At 32.8% G+C, this 16,641-nt stretch overlaps 1 pseudogene; it reads left to right on the forward strand.

Annotated features, from left to right (window-relative positions):
- The first annotated feature begins 2,092 nt into the window (after positions 1–2,092).
- LOC149540978 (E3 ubiquitin-protein ligase SINAT2 pseudogene) overlaps positions 2,093–16,641 on the forward strand; it is a 29,582-nt pseudogene continuing 15,033 nt past the window's right edge.

Raw genomic sequence — 16,641 nt, forward strand, 5'->3', positions numbered from 1 at the left:
GAGAATATTATTATCATAAATGATATACTATTACGTTCACTACAATGAAAATAGACTCACAACATACCCTATGTGTTTACAATGCTATTGAATTCTAGAGAAAAACCCTTCTCACAGTACCTTCTCTAAATTCTACCCAAAACTACCTTTAAAATTCCATAAATGACATTAAGCGACCTGAATTAGGTTTAGGATTAGGAATAAATTTTAGAATATGTCATTTGGCATCCACCATTGAAGCAGAAGGTTCTAGAAGACATGTCAGAAGTTGGTGTAAAATTAGAAGAACCCAAAAATGATAGTACAACTTTCGGGAGGCGTAACTTTTGATCCGAGACTCTGATTGACAAACCATTTACATATTCAAAAATCTCTCAAAGTGCTCTATATCCCTATGGATCAGCTTAGCTTGTTCCCCCCTTTTTAGTCCTGTACAAGGTTGTTCAATGCTCAAATCTAATTTTGAAGCGCTCTTAGGGGGTCTCCAGGCAACTTAAAATTGTAATAACTTTCAAATTATAAAGTCTTTTGACTTGATTCTTTTTCCAAAATGCTTTAAATTACAAGTATAATCATCCCTCCAAATTACACCCTATAACTCACCATAAGTATGGTTCAATTACAAAATAACCTATTTTCTACATTGGTATGTATCCCAAGGTGCTAAAAAAACTAACCCAAAATACCAGTAGTGGAACTATGAGAGTTGGAATATCTATTTTGCCCAAATAGGTATCAAAAAATACTAACACATTAAATAGAAATTGACACTAAGCATAATTTTGGGTGATACAGGATTGTCCTTACACCATTGGATGCTCCTGCATCACTAGGAAGGATATATAACACACCTAATTAATTGCATTGAAGTCCCTTGGAACAGCTCCACATCTCTGCAAGGTTGGCTGAAGCATATGGATGATTTAGGCCTTTAAAGATGGTTTAAGGGCTTTGGCAATTGAGAAAGAATGCAACAAGAAGTGGAATGAGCATACAAAACTTATTGGTAGGTAGGTTGTCTTAAGGATACCGGGGGATCCTAGTGAAAAAGGGTCTTATAGGTGCTAGGGTAGGAGAGAAAGACACCCTAGAAGTATTTAAGAAGACCATGAGCATGAATCAGTGATTAGTTCATCCAATCTGCCTATTAGATTAGTATCAGAGTCTCAAAAGATTAGGCTTGTGGATACATATTCCATACTAAGGAATCAGCAGGAGAAACTACAATGGTGACAAATGTAGATTTACCAAAGAAGGTGAGTGAGAAAGAGGAAGAAAATAAATCTCTTAGAGAGAGATTAGCCCAACTAGAGGATAATTTGGATTAGGTGGAAGAAAAGACTAATGAAGTTAAGGATAAAGTTGATTGGAAGAAACTAGAGGTTGATGTAGAGAACGAGGTCCCTACATCAGACCCTATTCTCATAAAAGAGCCTTTCTTGAAGGCATTGAAGGTTATGAGTGGGAAGGAACTTGAAGGCATTCCATTGTTTAGTGGAAAGATGGAACTAGATCTATTCATGGACTGGATAGAGGGAATGGAAAACCATTTTGAATGTGATGGAGTCACTGAGGCACAAAGGTTAGGGTGGAAAAATCAAGATTGAGAGGCTCAACTTTGACATGGTTGAAGTTCATTTAGGTAGAGGGGGAAAAGAAGGTAAGAAACCAATCTCTTCATGGAAAGGGATGGTTCTTAAGGTAAGAGATACATATATGCCAAAGGATTATAAAATTTAGTTACACCAAAAGAGGCAGAATCTAAGGCAAAGGGATCTTGATGTAAGTTCCTACACAAATAAATTTCAAAATTTTTGCATGAGGTCAAATGAGGCAGAGGATGAAAACCTTAAGGTAGCTAGATACATTAGTGGCCTAAAATGGAACATTCAAGAAGAGATGAATCTTCTCAGTCATAGAATAGTACATCAATGCTATCAATTAGCTATGAAGATTGAAGAAAATAAAAAATGAAAGCATGATTAGTCCTCCAAAGGTAGAGGTGGAGGGAGAGATCAGAGAGGTCATAGAGGTGGTTGCCAAGGTAGAGGGATTGAGCATAAAAACCAAGGGGAGTCCAAAGCTATAGATAATGGGAATGAAACCACTCCAAGAGGAGGCCATGGAAGAGGTAAAGGATCTCAAGGAGCTTCTAGTAGAGGGAGAAGTTCAAGTACAGGTAATTCATACTTTTCTAACATGAAATGCTATAGTTGTGGATAGATGGGACATCCTTCTTATAGGAGCCCTGAGAAGGCATCCTCTCCTAACAATGAGAAAATGATTGGATATGCTCAAGAAGACACATCAAGTGTCAAGTCACTTGAGATCAATCACACTAAGTTAGAAATGAGGGAGAACGTAATATTTAGGAGGGTTTTGGTTGGACAACCTATGAAGGAGGAACCAAACCAAAGGAGAGCTTTATTTAGAATAAGGTACAAAATACTTGAAAAAGTTTGCAAGGTTAATGTGGATTTAGGATCCACATATAAGATAATATTTGAAGAAGTAGTAAAGAAGCTCAAACTTGAGAAGATACCCCATACCAACCCATATAGGGTGACATGGTTGGAATAAGGGCAAAGTGTCCTTGTGAATGAACAAACATGGGTGAAACTATCTATTGGTAGATATAAGGATAAGTTAATTTGTGATGTCTTGCCCATGGATGCATGTCATCTCCTATTGGGAAGACCATGGTAGTATGAAAAAGATATCATCTATGATGGGAAGGAGAATACCATTTTCTTTTGAGAAGGATGGTAGGACATTCAAAATACAATCATTGATGGAGGATGAAGAACCACAATCAAAGACCCCTAGTATTTTTTTGAATAGTGGCAAGGCATTTTTCAACATCCTACAACAAGGTGGTAAAGGATATGCTATCATGGTATAACCTAAGGAAGGAAAGAAGACCATGCCAACACCTATACTAGAGGAGGTACAAAATTTTCTTGGTAAGTTCAAAGATATTATTAGTGATGGGACACCAAAAACACTACCTCCTATGAGGTCCATTAGTGATCAAATTGACTTTATCCTAGGAACCTCATTACATAACAAGGTAGCCTATAAGCTCACTCCAGAGCATAACCAAGAAGTGGCTAGACAAGTGCAAGAGTTTCTAGACTAGGGATTGTTAAAGAAAAGCATAAGTCCTTGTGTAGTACTAGTGGTATTGGCATCCAAGAAAGGTGGTAAGTGGAGGCTTTGTACAAATTCTAGGGCTATTAATATGATCATAACCAAATATAGGTTTCCTATACCTAGGATTCAGGATTTGATGGATTGTATAGGAGGATCTAGGTATTTCACTAAGTTGGACTTAAAGAGTGGCTACCATTAGATTAGGATTCAAGAGGGAAATGAATGTAAAACAACATTCAAGACAACTAAAAGGTTATATGAATGGAAGGTTATGCTATTTGGGTTTAAAAATGATGAGGCTCATGAATGAAGTGCTTAAAGACTACACTGGAAGATTTGTGGTGGTATACTTGGATGATATACTCATCTTCAACAAGACAAAGAAGGAGGATTTAGAAAACTTGGAGACTATACTCAAGAAGTTGCATGAGGCGAAGTTGTAAATCAACTTGGAAAAGTGTGAATTCCTCAAGAAAGAACTTGCATACCTAAGTTTTTTAGTATTACAAGGTTCATTGAAGATGGATCCAAGCAAGGTGGAGACTATCTTGAACTTTCTAACACAAACCACAGGGATAGAGGTGAGAAGTTTTCATGGGTTAGCCCAATTTTATAGGAAGTTCATAAGGAATTTTAGTGGTAATTATGTACCAGTGTTAGACACCATCAAAGGCAAAAAGGCCTTTGAAAGATTGAAACAAGAAGTGACTACCCAACCTATCCTATTGTTGCCTAGTATTGATAAATTGTCCACATTGGAGTGTGGTTATTGGAAGAAAAGACACCAAAGTTATGGAAAGAGACATAGTACATGAAGAATTGTGCTTGATTTCTCATGTTGAACCAAAGAGTGTAGATGAGGCATGCAAGGATGATCATTAGATTCAAGAAATTAAGGAAGAACTAGATCAAATTATAAAGAATAAGACATGGGAATTGGTTCCTAGACCTAAAGACAAGAATATTATAGAAACTAAATGGGTATTCAAAATTAAAATGAATGAACAAGGTGAGGTTGTGAGGAATAAATAAAGATTGGTATGCAAAGGATATTCACAACAAGAAGGCATAGACTATGAGGAAAAATTTGCCTCTATTGCTAGACTTGAAGTAGTAAGAATTTTCTTGGCTTATGATACAAGTAAGAAGTTGCATACACCATGAGTACTGCAAATCAAAACTTACCAAATATATTAGGCATGGATGTCGAAGTAAATCATGTGCATTAGTCATGTGAGTTAACCTTATCCTATTGATTCTTAGCTCCTTCACACACACATATGTTCATAAAAATCAAGACAAAAGGAACAAGGAACTAGTTTTCCTTTAGGTGAGATTGAAATAACACCTGCTCCAAAACTAGTTTGACACCTTCATCCATTGAAATAAATATCCTAAATAGGGTCATGATTGATTGTGAGAAAGCTCTCAATTTTTTTTAAAAATTGAATACGGGAAATGTTTTAAGTGAGGGAATTGGAAATGTGAAATGTTCTCAATTCCCTTGAATAAACTTTACGTTGCAAACTTGAGGTTGAAACCAAAAAGACACATCACCCACTCTATTAATCTCCCTCAAATATCAGCTCTGGAAAATAAATCATAAGAAAATTGTTCTTAGTGAGGATGCAATTTTTTGTATGCTGAAGGTGGTGCCTCAACTTTTGTGTTGTGAAAACTATAGCAAGACATTGTTTTTGCATGGCAAGGTTATGAGAGTTATACTCAACAAGAAAATGAATAGTATAATAATAAAATTTACTTTCCATTGTCATCATACTAAGCTAATAAAGTTGCTAAATCATTGTGCAATGCTAAAAACATAAAGGGCCTACCTTACATAGTATACATCAACATGGACAGATTAGCAAGTTTTTCTTTATGGAATTAAAATACCCCTAGCATTCACCTCCAAATTTGAAGTGCACATCCTTCTTTAACAATCGTGTGAATGGAATAGTTAGCTCAACCAAATGATTAACCATTGGATTCATGAAGCTTGTTAAGCATGTATAAGTTAGCATAACATGAATAAGAATAGTAAATGTAAGTAGATTAATGTGTACAAATTTTTGGACAATAGAGAAAATTGGACTATATTTTTTTCCTAACAATCAAATAAAATGTAACTTCATACATTATATACCAAAACATTGTCCCAATAATGTTAATTCAATTGGAATTTAACAACATTATAACTACACTCATAATGTTGACTATCCAGGTGAGCTATTGAGCCATAAACTTGACTTCAATATTATCACACAAATATGCTTAATACATTTTATTTGATCTTGATATGGTAAGGCTTGCTAGGTTCTATGTAAATTATTCACTTTAATAGTATTATCATATAAAAGAGGTAAAGGTTTGAAAGGAGGATTTGGAACATTTTGGAATATGAATGAATCAATAAAATGAGCATCTTTTTGGAAGATAGTTGATGAACCTAAAATGGTAGATTCCTCTCATTCTTCTTCTTCATCAGTAGATGCGACATCAAAATTTCTAAATCACAACTTCAATGTGAAAATGCTCCAAGACCAAGATATCCTTTTTGTGTCACCACCAATTCTGCCACTTCCTCCTCATCATCAATGCCAATCATTGATAAAATTGGTAAGTGAAATAGTTTAGATTGATTATTATAGGAAAACCTAGAATAAGGATTGCTTAACTTTATTAAGAAGAATTAAATTGCTACTACCTCTTTTTGAGGAATCAAAAGATATGCACCATGGAATATGATCTCTACCTTCATATTCTCTTCCCTACAATAATTCCTTGGAAGAGGCCCATAAATTTTCTAAAGCTTCACTTTAACTCTTTCTTGATGGTAGAAAACTCTATCTAGTCTTCGAGAGTGAGGTAATCACAAGAAGGTTTCAGCAATTAACTGAGTGGTGCAGTAGCACCTAGGATAGGTGTTTAACAAGAAAATAAGAGTCTTGGAAAGACTTATAATTAATGAAGTCACTAGTTGGGTTTCCTTATGCATGTAAAGAAACAATGTAATGCATTATAGGAAACTTGATGTCAAAATGTTGCATTGGCAAAATGTTGTCAATTAGGTCCAAAAGTGCTAAAAGTTGTCTTAGAGGGCTAGTTAAGTGTACAAGGGTGGGTAGGAATGGAAATGACCTAAAAATGGTCTAAATAACTTCCATGGTTTACTTGGAGCCATGATGTTTAGCCTCATGAAGTCTAATGTGCAAAAATGAAAAAATTATCAATTTTGCATAAAATGCACATTGACAATTTTGCAATCTTGCAATTTTCTTGTCCATGAAGTTGTAAAAGTGGTTAGAAGTCACAAGGAGGTTACCAATGAGAAGGATTTGGTTTAGTTATTTGGATAATGAGTTGTTAAATCCCTTCAAGTCAACGTTGTAGAGGGTGCAAGTTTTTGGGAGTACAAATGCAAATGAATTCATGAAAATGCTAACATTTTTGAGCAAATGGAATGGATTTGATAGAAAAGTGATACATCTAGTGTTTTGGTGTTTAGAATTAATTTATGCATATTTATTACTTTCTTTTTTCTTTTTTTTGAAGGTCCTAGCAATCTATTTTTTATTACAATAAATGTTTTTGTAATCTACCTATTTGTTGGCTAGTATTGGGGTAGATGTTACAAAATGGTGTCTACCAACATTTCCCATGGTTGGAATTCTCTAAAACCTTGAGAAATTCTAGTAGACACATTTTAATTTGTATTATAGGAAGTATGGATTGATAGAAAGGAAATTGGGTTGTTCTCGGCTTAATTTCCTTCCTATCACTCATCGAGTTTCATATGCTCAAAATGTTTTGGTGTATTTTTCTTTATCCTGAGTGAAATTTTTACTCCTTTGTGTGGATTTATTGCCAACATTTTTTTCAAACATGAAGATTCTAGGCTCATTGAAGGGCATCCTTAGAAAGATGAAAATTGATTAAGGAAATTGATGTCTTCTCTTATTAGATACCTAAAACCTTTAGACTCAATATTGATTAAGAAAATCTTGGTCCCTACTCACTAGATGTGAGGTTTCATGTTTCTCTCTATGTGTTAAAAATTTGATTAATGGTCATGAGGGAGGGCATTAAAGTTGGTAAATTATGTGGATGAGTGATAGGAAGGAAATTAAGCAAAAAAATGAATGTAAGAATCATTGACGACTTTATTTGATGTTAGACCTTGTTGCTATAGGTGTACCGAGATAGAAAGAATTCGTTAACTCTATTCTTGATTGGAGATATTCCTTGCCTTTCTTCTTGCTTGGGCACAATGCCTATCTTCTACAAACCATCGACAGTTGTTAAATTTCTTGGACACAACATTTATCCCTGGAATTAGTGTGTGGAAATTCATTAGGTGTAAGGATCATTTTCCTAAGGCATTGGTTATGCTAAAGATTCAAATTGAGGAAGATATTAATCATAGATCTATTCATTCAAAGAGACCTCTAGCAGTGCCCATTAGTTTTGTTGCAACTACACTGCCCATGACGAAAAATAGATTGAAGGCAATGTAACCCATCCTACTCTCCACAAAATCCAAAACTTTTTATTTTTCTACATCAAGTGCAAGAGATTTGTCACAAGCATCCAATTTTTTCTGAAGGTTTTCCTCTAATAAAGGCTTCCCACTAGTAGTAGATGTCATGATAGAAACAACCAATGTAATGGAAGAAGGTAAAGGACCTTCATGATCAACCTAGGTTAGGTCAACACCATTTCCAATTTTCTTTACAACTCAAGTGCAATCAATTGGGTGGTGTATAAGAGGTTCTAACTCAAGAAAATTTAGACTATAATGGTCCCAAATGAAGTTATGAATGATAACAATTTCATTCTCAATATCAACTAATAAAGCATTACAATCAACAATCAACTAATACTCCAGTTAATCTTTCAACACTATCCCACTACTCAAAATATCATATCCCTTTTTCAAAGCTTCTTCAATTTTCTAAAATTTAATACACATCAATTAAAGTTTTGTGTGAATAGATATCCACAAATCAAAGTTTAAAAAAATTTATTTCCACAAGGCATTAGCTAGAATTTAAGTGCAAATGGACAACCTAAGAGATGAAGAGTAGTGGACAGAGTAATATTTTGTTGTTTAAACCATTGGATATGGAAGCAACTCCTAGCACCCCTGCAAAAAAGAATATCATAAAATCCTCCACTAGTTGCACCATCACCTACTCTTGTTACTCTTTCAGGAATAATAGTTCAACCTACAGTAATAGATGATGTTCCATCTACACAAGTACAAGCTACAACAACAATAACTACAAGATCAGCAAGAACCTCTCCATGTATTGTACAATAAAAACTAACATAGGTTAAAGAAAAAAAGGAGGAAGAAACTCATAAGAAAAAAAAAAAAAGTACTCTTGTTACCCTTTTAGCGACAATAGTTCAACCTATAGTAATAGATTTTTTTCCAACTACACAAGTACAAACTACACTAGCAATGACTACAAGAAGATTAGAAAGAACCTCTCCATCTATTGTACAAGCAATACCAACATAGGTTAAAGAAGAAAAGGAGTAAGAAACTCCTTAGAAAGAAAAAAGATTAAAAGAAATGACAATCGCCCCAGACCCAAGAAGAAACTAAAGACAAAAATAGTATACATGGGAACAAAGAAATTAGACAAGCCTAAGGTTAAAGCAAAAAAACAAGAATGAGAGGAAAAATTTCCTTGCGGCCTATAGATCAGTCTAAAGTAAATCAACCAAAGCCAAGCAATGACAAGAAGAAAAATAATTAGAAGCTCGAGATTAGGAAAATGAAAGAAATGATCACAACAAATGGAAATTTGGAGAAATTGAAAAAATTCTATGATAATTGTGATCCTAATTAGAAAATGAATTTGCAAATTCTAGTTATCAAATAAATGATAAAGTTTAGAAGGCCATTGATCAATCTACATAGCACATTGCCTGAAGAGATGTATGAAAAGCTAAATCAATCAAGGTTTTGTGCTAAACAAGAAGAACTAGACACGAGGGAAAAAATAATGTGTAAGTGTCATGTCATTGAGAGTGAAGAGAAATTAGAAAGGATAAAGAAAAATTTATACCGCTTTTGAGAGAGAAGACATGAGTTATAAGGATAATGGAAGGCTTGTATGATGAATTACAAGTTGAAACATAACAAGTAGTTTATCAAGTGTTAAGTGAACTTGATATATTGGATACCACCCCTACATCTGCAATATATCAAATAAATTTTATATGCATCATTGCATAATAGAAAATGATTTTTTTAAGTGAACGAAATGAAGGTTGGGTTAGTAATTTTGTAGAATCTACACATATCATAGAAAAATTTAAGCATGCAAGAAAGAACAAGATTTTGAAAAATTGTTCCCTTATAGTTTATGTACAAACATAAAATAGTATTCATATTGTTAACCATTCAAATATGTATCTACTATAGTCTACTCTTGGATGGCCAAAAGCTTTATTTGATTTTTTTTTGAGAAAGGAATATACAAAAAATAAGACAAACATGTTTTTAAAAATCTATAAGAAAATATAATAGGAAGCATATAAATCAAAAGAAAGGTAATTATATTCTATATATGTAAAAATGTGCAAAGCTATGTTTATTTTCTTTTCATATATTCTATATTTGTCCTACACATACTTGCATGATATCAATATAGTGTTGCATCTTCTATAGCTTTACAACATTTTCCAAATCATGATTGTGAAGAGTTTCAATGTCTTCCATCTCATCATCAACATCTTCTGCCTCCTCCCCTGCATCATCATTCTCATGGTCCTACCAATACACAACTTAACTAAGAGCATTGAAAACTTCATATCAAGCACTAATATTATTTCAAGCTAACATAGAAAAAATGAAAATCAATAATTACCATGTGTTGATGTCCAAAAAATAAGAAGGCATTTATTATTTACTAGTCTATCTAAAACAAAATGACATATCATTGTTGGACATGTCGTCGAGGTCAGCCAAATGAATCTACAAGAGTGACCTACAAGATGAACAATCTGAACTTAGGTAACATTCTAGTTAATATAATATAGTTTACATGAAAGCAAAAATAAAATACATAACAAGCCATACAAGGAGTAGTAACATAATTCAGATATTAGCATCATCATCATTGGGGAACTAAAGATTAAAAGAAATCTTGTAAAATGCAATAAGAAAAAATAACAAACATTTTTTAGTTGGAAGCAATTTGCATAGTTCATATATTATCAAAAATGTATACCTTCTATATGCAATAAGTCAACTTTCAACTTGAAACTTTACAAATTATCATGTTTCACTATAAAAACATGTATTAAAAAGGCCAACATTAAGAACAAGAATTTTTTTAAAATGGGACTAATGTACTATATATACATGACATCTTCAAAGATATCAACAAGTTTCTTACTTTTCAAGCTAGTTCACAAAACTAGCTTCATCAACACCTGATCTAATTTTATCCTAGGATTGTGCACCCTTAAATAGGAAATGTCAAGACTCAAAATGGACAAAAGTAACATTCTAAATAAATATTTTTTATCCAAAAAAAAAAAAAACAAACTATACAAAAGCAACTGTTGAATCTAGACAACCATGAATAGAAACTTCCAAGAATAGAACTCATGTTCTTATTTACTACAAGCACTACTAAAGTTTACCTAAGTTTCACATATGCACCCTATTAGAGGTGTTTTAATCTAAAACTATCTTATTAAGGACTCCATATTCAACAATTTCAATCTCTCTCTCTCTCTCTCTCTCTCTCTCTCTCTCTCTCTCTCTCTCTCTCTCTCTCTCTCTCTCTCTCTCTCTCTCTCTCTCTCTCTCTCTCTCTCTATCTCTCTCTCTCTCTCTATACATTAAAAACTTCCCCTTAGCTTTACTAGAACACATACAACTTGCTGATGTGTCTGAATGTAATCTAGAGCAATTGATCCCCTCTTAAGTCTGTATCTGAGCAAGTGTTGTTTGATGTCACTATGGTTGGAGCAATCATAAAATACCATATTCATAGAAAGTTTCATGGAATAGTAAATAACTATGAGCTTTGTAATCAACTTGCAAAGCCATATGACTTCACAACTACCAACATTGTTGCCATGTACTTTGCCTATACTAAACTCCATGTCACTAAAGATTGCTTCTTTTTTATCTGAGATATGACTTCAAAACCCAACTAAAGAAATATCCTAAATTCCTCTTCCTACCACCTATATCTCCTGTCAAGTCAAAAACCACAATTCCATGTAGCATCAATTCATCATTCTCTAAATATCTCATACCAAAATGTATTTTTCCCTTCAATTACAGTAACCCATTGTATCTACCTTAACGATTAATAATCCATTTTATCTACCTAAATATCTCATAACAAAATGTATATCTAGTTGAGTATTAAATGGATGCATGAGGACCCAATCAACTACCACTATAACCAGACAATCTTCCAAATCTGAATCCAACTCAACATACAACTTCAGGTATAGTTTTTTAGATTGTTGCCTATAGAGTTCAACTAATTTTTTATTAAATGTGGACACAGTGGATACCACTCCTTTATCAAATATGGTGATGCTAATAATGGATGAAAATGAGGAAATCACTAAACTCATGGTTCAATTCTCTGTAGTGTGGTATATAAGATCCCTAACTCTTGGTTGTTTATATTGTTTCAACTTTCTCATTCTCACTATCATTGTGTGGTAATAAAAGCCTCTACCTCTCCTACAACCATATTGTCCTTTTGATATTTTGTAATGGGTGAGGAGACCTATCAACTACTAACCCCTCTTTTCATTATCAAAGGAAGGAAAAGATGTTTACTTGATGGGCCAGATTTAGAATCAAGGAAAAGATAATTATAAAACAAATATGAAATATGTGAAGTAGAAGGGAAACTAATGATTTCAAATGTTGGGCAAGAACTATTGGGAAGATTAGGTTTTAGTTAATGCGAAGTTGCATTCCATAAGTTAAAAATACAACAATAAATGACCTTATAAAACCATTTATATTCTTTGTATCAAGGCATCAAGTTCTAAATAATATATCTCAATCTACTATAGTATTTTATTTTATTTTTTTGGTGTTAGAGCCAAGTATACATGATGTGGCAATAATGAGGTTTTAAAGGAGGTTTTTAACTAGTAGGAAATGACACTCTATGAGTGTTGTGTTCCATGGGCACCTTCACAATATGCTAAAAAATTTCTTTCAGAATGCCAAAATCATGATGTGATAGCATGATTGTGTTTCTTTAGAATGAAATCTCAAGTGAAAAATTGATCATTGTTTGTATACTTTGATCAATGATCTTTGTAGAGTTAAGCAAAGATGTGTGAATGCATTCAAATTTTTGGCTGCATTTTACGGAAAGAGAAATGTGAACCAATTGGGAGCCTAATTAATAAATTGTTGGAGATATGTTTATAGGCATACAAAATAATTTTTGATTCATGTGCAATTTCTAGTTAGAAAAAAGTTGAATTCAAAACTTTGTGACAAGTCCCATTTTCTAGTTATTTATGATTTCTACTTAGAAAGAAGTTGAATTCAGAAAAATTGAACTCATTGATTTCTAGTTATTAATGGTGTTATTTTCTATTTTTTGAATGACCATCTTTATAGCTCTTATCACAATGAATGTATATTCAATTTGCCACTATTTTATAGTGTTAAGATTTAATATTTTACCCTTATCTAGAAGAAATAACATACTGTATTCATCAATCGAAGCATCATAGTCATAGCTTGTAGTCATAAAGGGGCCTCCTACTGTATGACCAAAGTTGGTTCCTCCATGATATTGCAAATTTTGCAACTCAAGCATTGATTATGCACATGATGTTCATGAAAGAGTTATAAATTGTTAATGTTGTATGCTCCAATAGGTATCTAACATTATCCACATAATACAATTTTTAATCATTTTTGACAAAAAATGACTTTCTTCCACAAAGTTTTTTTTATAGCCACAAATTCCTCTGATGTGCACAACCAATTGATACCATATAATAATTTTTCATTTTACCACCCTTTTGAAAAAAGCATGCAATGCTTAATTCTGCGTCCTCCATAGGCCTATATGGTGCTACACACCCAAATGCTTGAATCCTATAAATTAAATCCCTAATATATGTTTAAAAAGTGTTCTACCTAATATATTTTAAAGATGTAATATACCTATATATGGAGCATAAATAAAAATGAACAACTTATACACTGATTATCTAAAGTAACATGTTTTGGGTTTGAAAATCTATCTATAAATACCAACCAGTCCAGTTTTCTGTCCAAACTTTTGGCATTTTGCTAGAATTGGGAGTAAATCCATCACAATAAAAACCATTGCAAGTATTTATCTGCAATAAAAATATACCAACCTATTATTTTTATAACCAAATATAACCTTTTATATCTTACAATTAAAGTTTCAAATTAATTAGATTTGATTTGTGCGGTTCAACATGAAATTGCTTAGGTGGTTGGCTTCATGAAGAAGGTTTAATCATTGATAATAATTGCAGAGAAAATGGACTAATATCATAAATAATTAGCAACTTTCATACTCGTTATAATTGGCCACTATTGAAGCTAATATACTCTTGCATTAAATTTGTTCTCTAATGAAATAAAACCTTTATCTAAAGGCCCCTAACATTATAATTTTACATAAATGAAATGCTAAAAGTGGAAATGAATTTAAAGAAGTGAAAAAAAACTCACAACTAGATCAAGATCATCTTCTTGTTTGCACATTACCCAAGGGACACCTTTATTTTGTCCAATAGCCATAGATGTTGCCCATTTGACCTATACCATAAAGTATCATCCCATCATTCTAGACCTATCTATTATGGACAAGAATAGGATTATTTTTGGAGCCTATGGAGTCATCCCTCTTTTTGTTGATCTACTATGTGATGGAATACCATCCCATGTTAATGACAACCATTTTCTTGAGACTGTTGAATCCATACCATCATCCAATCAAGATTGTTTACAATATACAAATGTACTGCATCTCACTCACAACAAACTATAAAGAAAATAAGTAGACCAATTAGAAACAACTTATATTGATGATGGATAAGAATTAATTAACTAAAATAACATCTTATAATTACCTCTCACTTTTCTCACTCTACCTTTCCCCATTAAGTATTCCCTTTTGAATATATTAATGGAGTTGAGATCCCAAATGCAATCTACATGGATCTTTCATGCAAACTTGGGGAGATATTCACTAATGTACACCATGGTTTGGTATACTATATATCCCTATACCATATAATCCTCAAGATATTTTGAAAGAAAAAAATGTTCTAATTAATGTGTATATCTACAAAATAATTGGACAAATGTTTTACTTAATATTTATATCTTCACATATGGTTTTGAAAGAAAAAATTGGTCACCTTGCTCAAATTCACCCATATTATAATAAACAAAAAATTATCTTCTTACAATGGTCTTTGTTATATCTTCCTTTGTGTCACTACATTCTTGATTCTTCTTGAATATTTTTTATTTCATTGGTTTCTGAACTTAATCATTAAAACACTTAATTCTTGATTTTTGAGTGTTTTGGTGTTCAATAATGGAAAACCTATTTATTTCACCTTAGACTTGAATTTCCTACCATTTCTAAAGGTTTGGAATCAATTGGTGTCCATTAGGATGAAAAATACAAAAATTTATCATATTTGACAAGAAATTGCAAATATCCAAAAATACAATTTTGGAAAAGTTGTCAAAAATGTCTTTTCTTCCTCTCAACATTCATAACCATAAAATTTTGGTTTGAACTAACTAGATGAAGGTATTTAAGACTTGTTGTGTCCATTTCATAACTGATCATCAAGTTGTACAGAAGAATCAACATTTTATGAAGGGAAAAACATGTTTTCTACAACAAATTTGTTTTGTATGGCTCTATACAGATTGGTATGGAATGATGATGCACATGTGAAGTTGGATGCCTATGTTACCATTCATTTTAATTTATTTGGTTGAATTTAATTGAATTTTTATATTGCTAGAGAAATCTTATGTTGTCATAATGTCTAATAGGCAATTGGTAAAACATACCTGGTGCAATGTAGCCCACTAATAGAAAACTTATTAAGAAATATAAAATTACCCCAAAATACAATACAATGTGATGGCAGTGCCAATTGATGCACCCAAGATGATGTTTTTTCTAAAAGCATCATGATTTTTCACCGAGCTTGTGCATTTTGGTAGATTCAACCAACTCAATGCTACATACAATCTTGGATTCACCAAAAATGGTGTTGCACTTAGGCTTTTAAAAGCTCCTTGATTTTTGATGGATCCATTCAAGTTGTTGTATGAAAAATTTAAATGTTAGAGCATGGAATGATTTTCTATAGAAAGTGGCACTAGTCTAGACAACTTATTGAAAGATATTTCAATGTTTCCAATGCTCTTATGATGCCCTAAAGATCTTGGAACCATTCCCTCCAATTCATTTTTGGAAAGGTTTAGATATTGAAAAACCCCAAGAAACTACCAATAGGATAGGCTTTGATAGCTTATTGGTAGAGATATCAATGGTTTTAACTTGTTGCATTCCTCCCAGTAGAGGCAATCTTCTTGTCAATATATTGTGTGAAAAATTGAGGGAAATGCCAATGAATGGATGCTTTCAATATCCAAAAAGATATTTTCTATGAGGTTGTTGTATGAGAGGTCAATCATTTCTAGGAGGAAACTGTTGACATTACAGTCATGTTTGTTATTAGTGACATACACTTATTCAGATTGTAAGTATCTAACAAGCACATTGTATAGTTAATAGTGTTAACCAAGAATTTTAGTATCTACCAAGTTCTATAGTTGCTATCAAGTCTAAGGGATAGTATTCACTTTGCACCAAGAAATTACTAGCAACTTGTTGATTAGTAGTATAAACTGGGCATCTCAGTGTATTCTGAGTTTATTAGTGTAAACCAAGTTATGCAGTGCTTACCAAATTCATAGTTGATATGATGTGAGTCTAGCATTAACCAAGCCACTTGGTGTTAATTGAGTGGCTTAGTTTATACCAAGCTTGTAGTGATAGCATTGACTAAGCTATGTAGTGTGAATCGAGTGATTCAATTTATATTCTAAGTTTCACATTATTTGTCGAGTCACCAATGTAGACTAAGTTCAAGACTACTTGGAAGTGATCAGTATGGACTGAACTTCTACATCTACTAAGTGCATGATGAGGCCAAGCATTGATAGTGGATGCCAAGTATCAGAACCTCACCGAGCCAGTCTTCAGAACCAAAGTTCTTGAAGTTGGGCCAACTTTGTGGTTTTTGTGTAAACTTGTATTGTAGCCGACTTTGTAATTTGTAAATTGGATTGGTATATATGTAACATATTGTATCAAATCCAATGTATGATATGGAAGTAATGTAATAAGAAGAAAAGAGCAGAGGAGAGAATTACAAAGGCTACAACTGTAT

The sequence above is a fragment of the Cupressus sempervirens genome, chromosome 9 (genome assembly GCF_028749045.1).
Source record: "Cupressus sempervirens isolate cs-2001-9-10 chromosome 9, ASM2874904v1, whole genome shotgun sequence".
Classification (NCBI taxonomy): domain Eukaryota; kingdom Viridiplantae; phylum Streptophyta; class Pinopsida; order Cupressales; family Cupressaceae; genus Cupressus; species Cupressus sempervirens.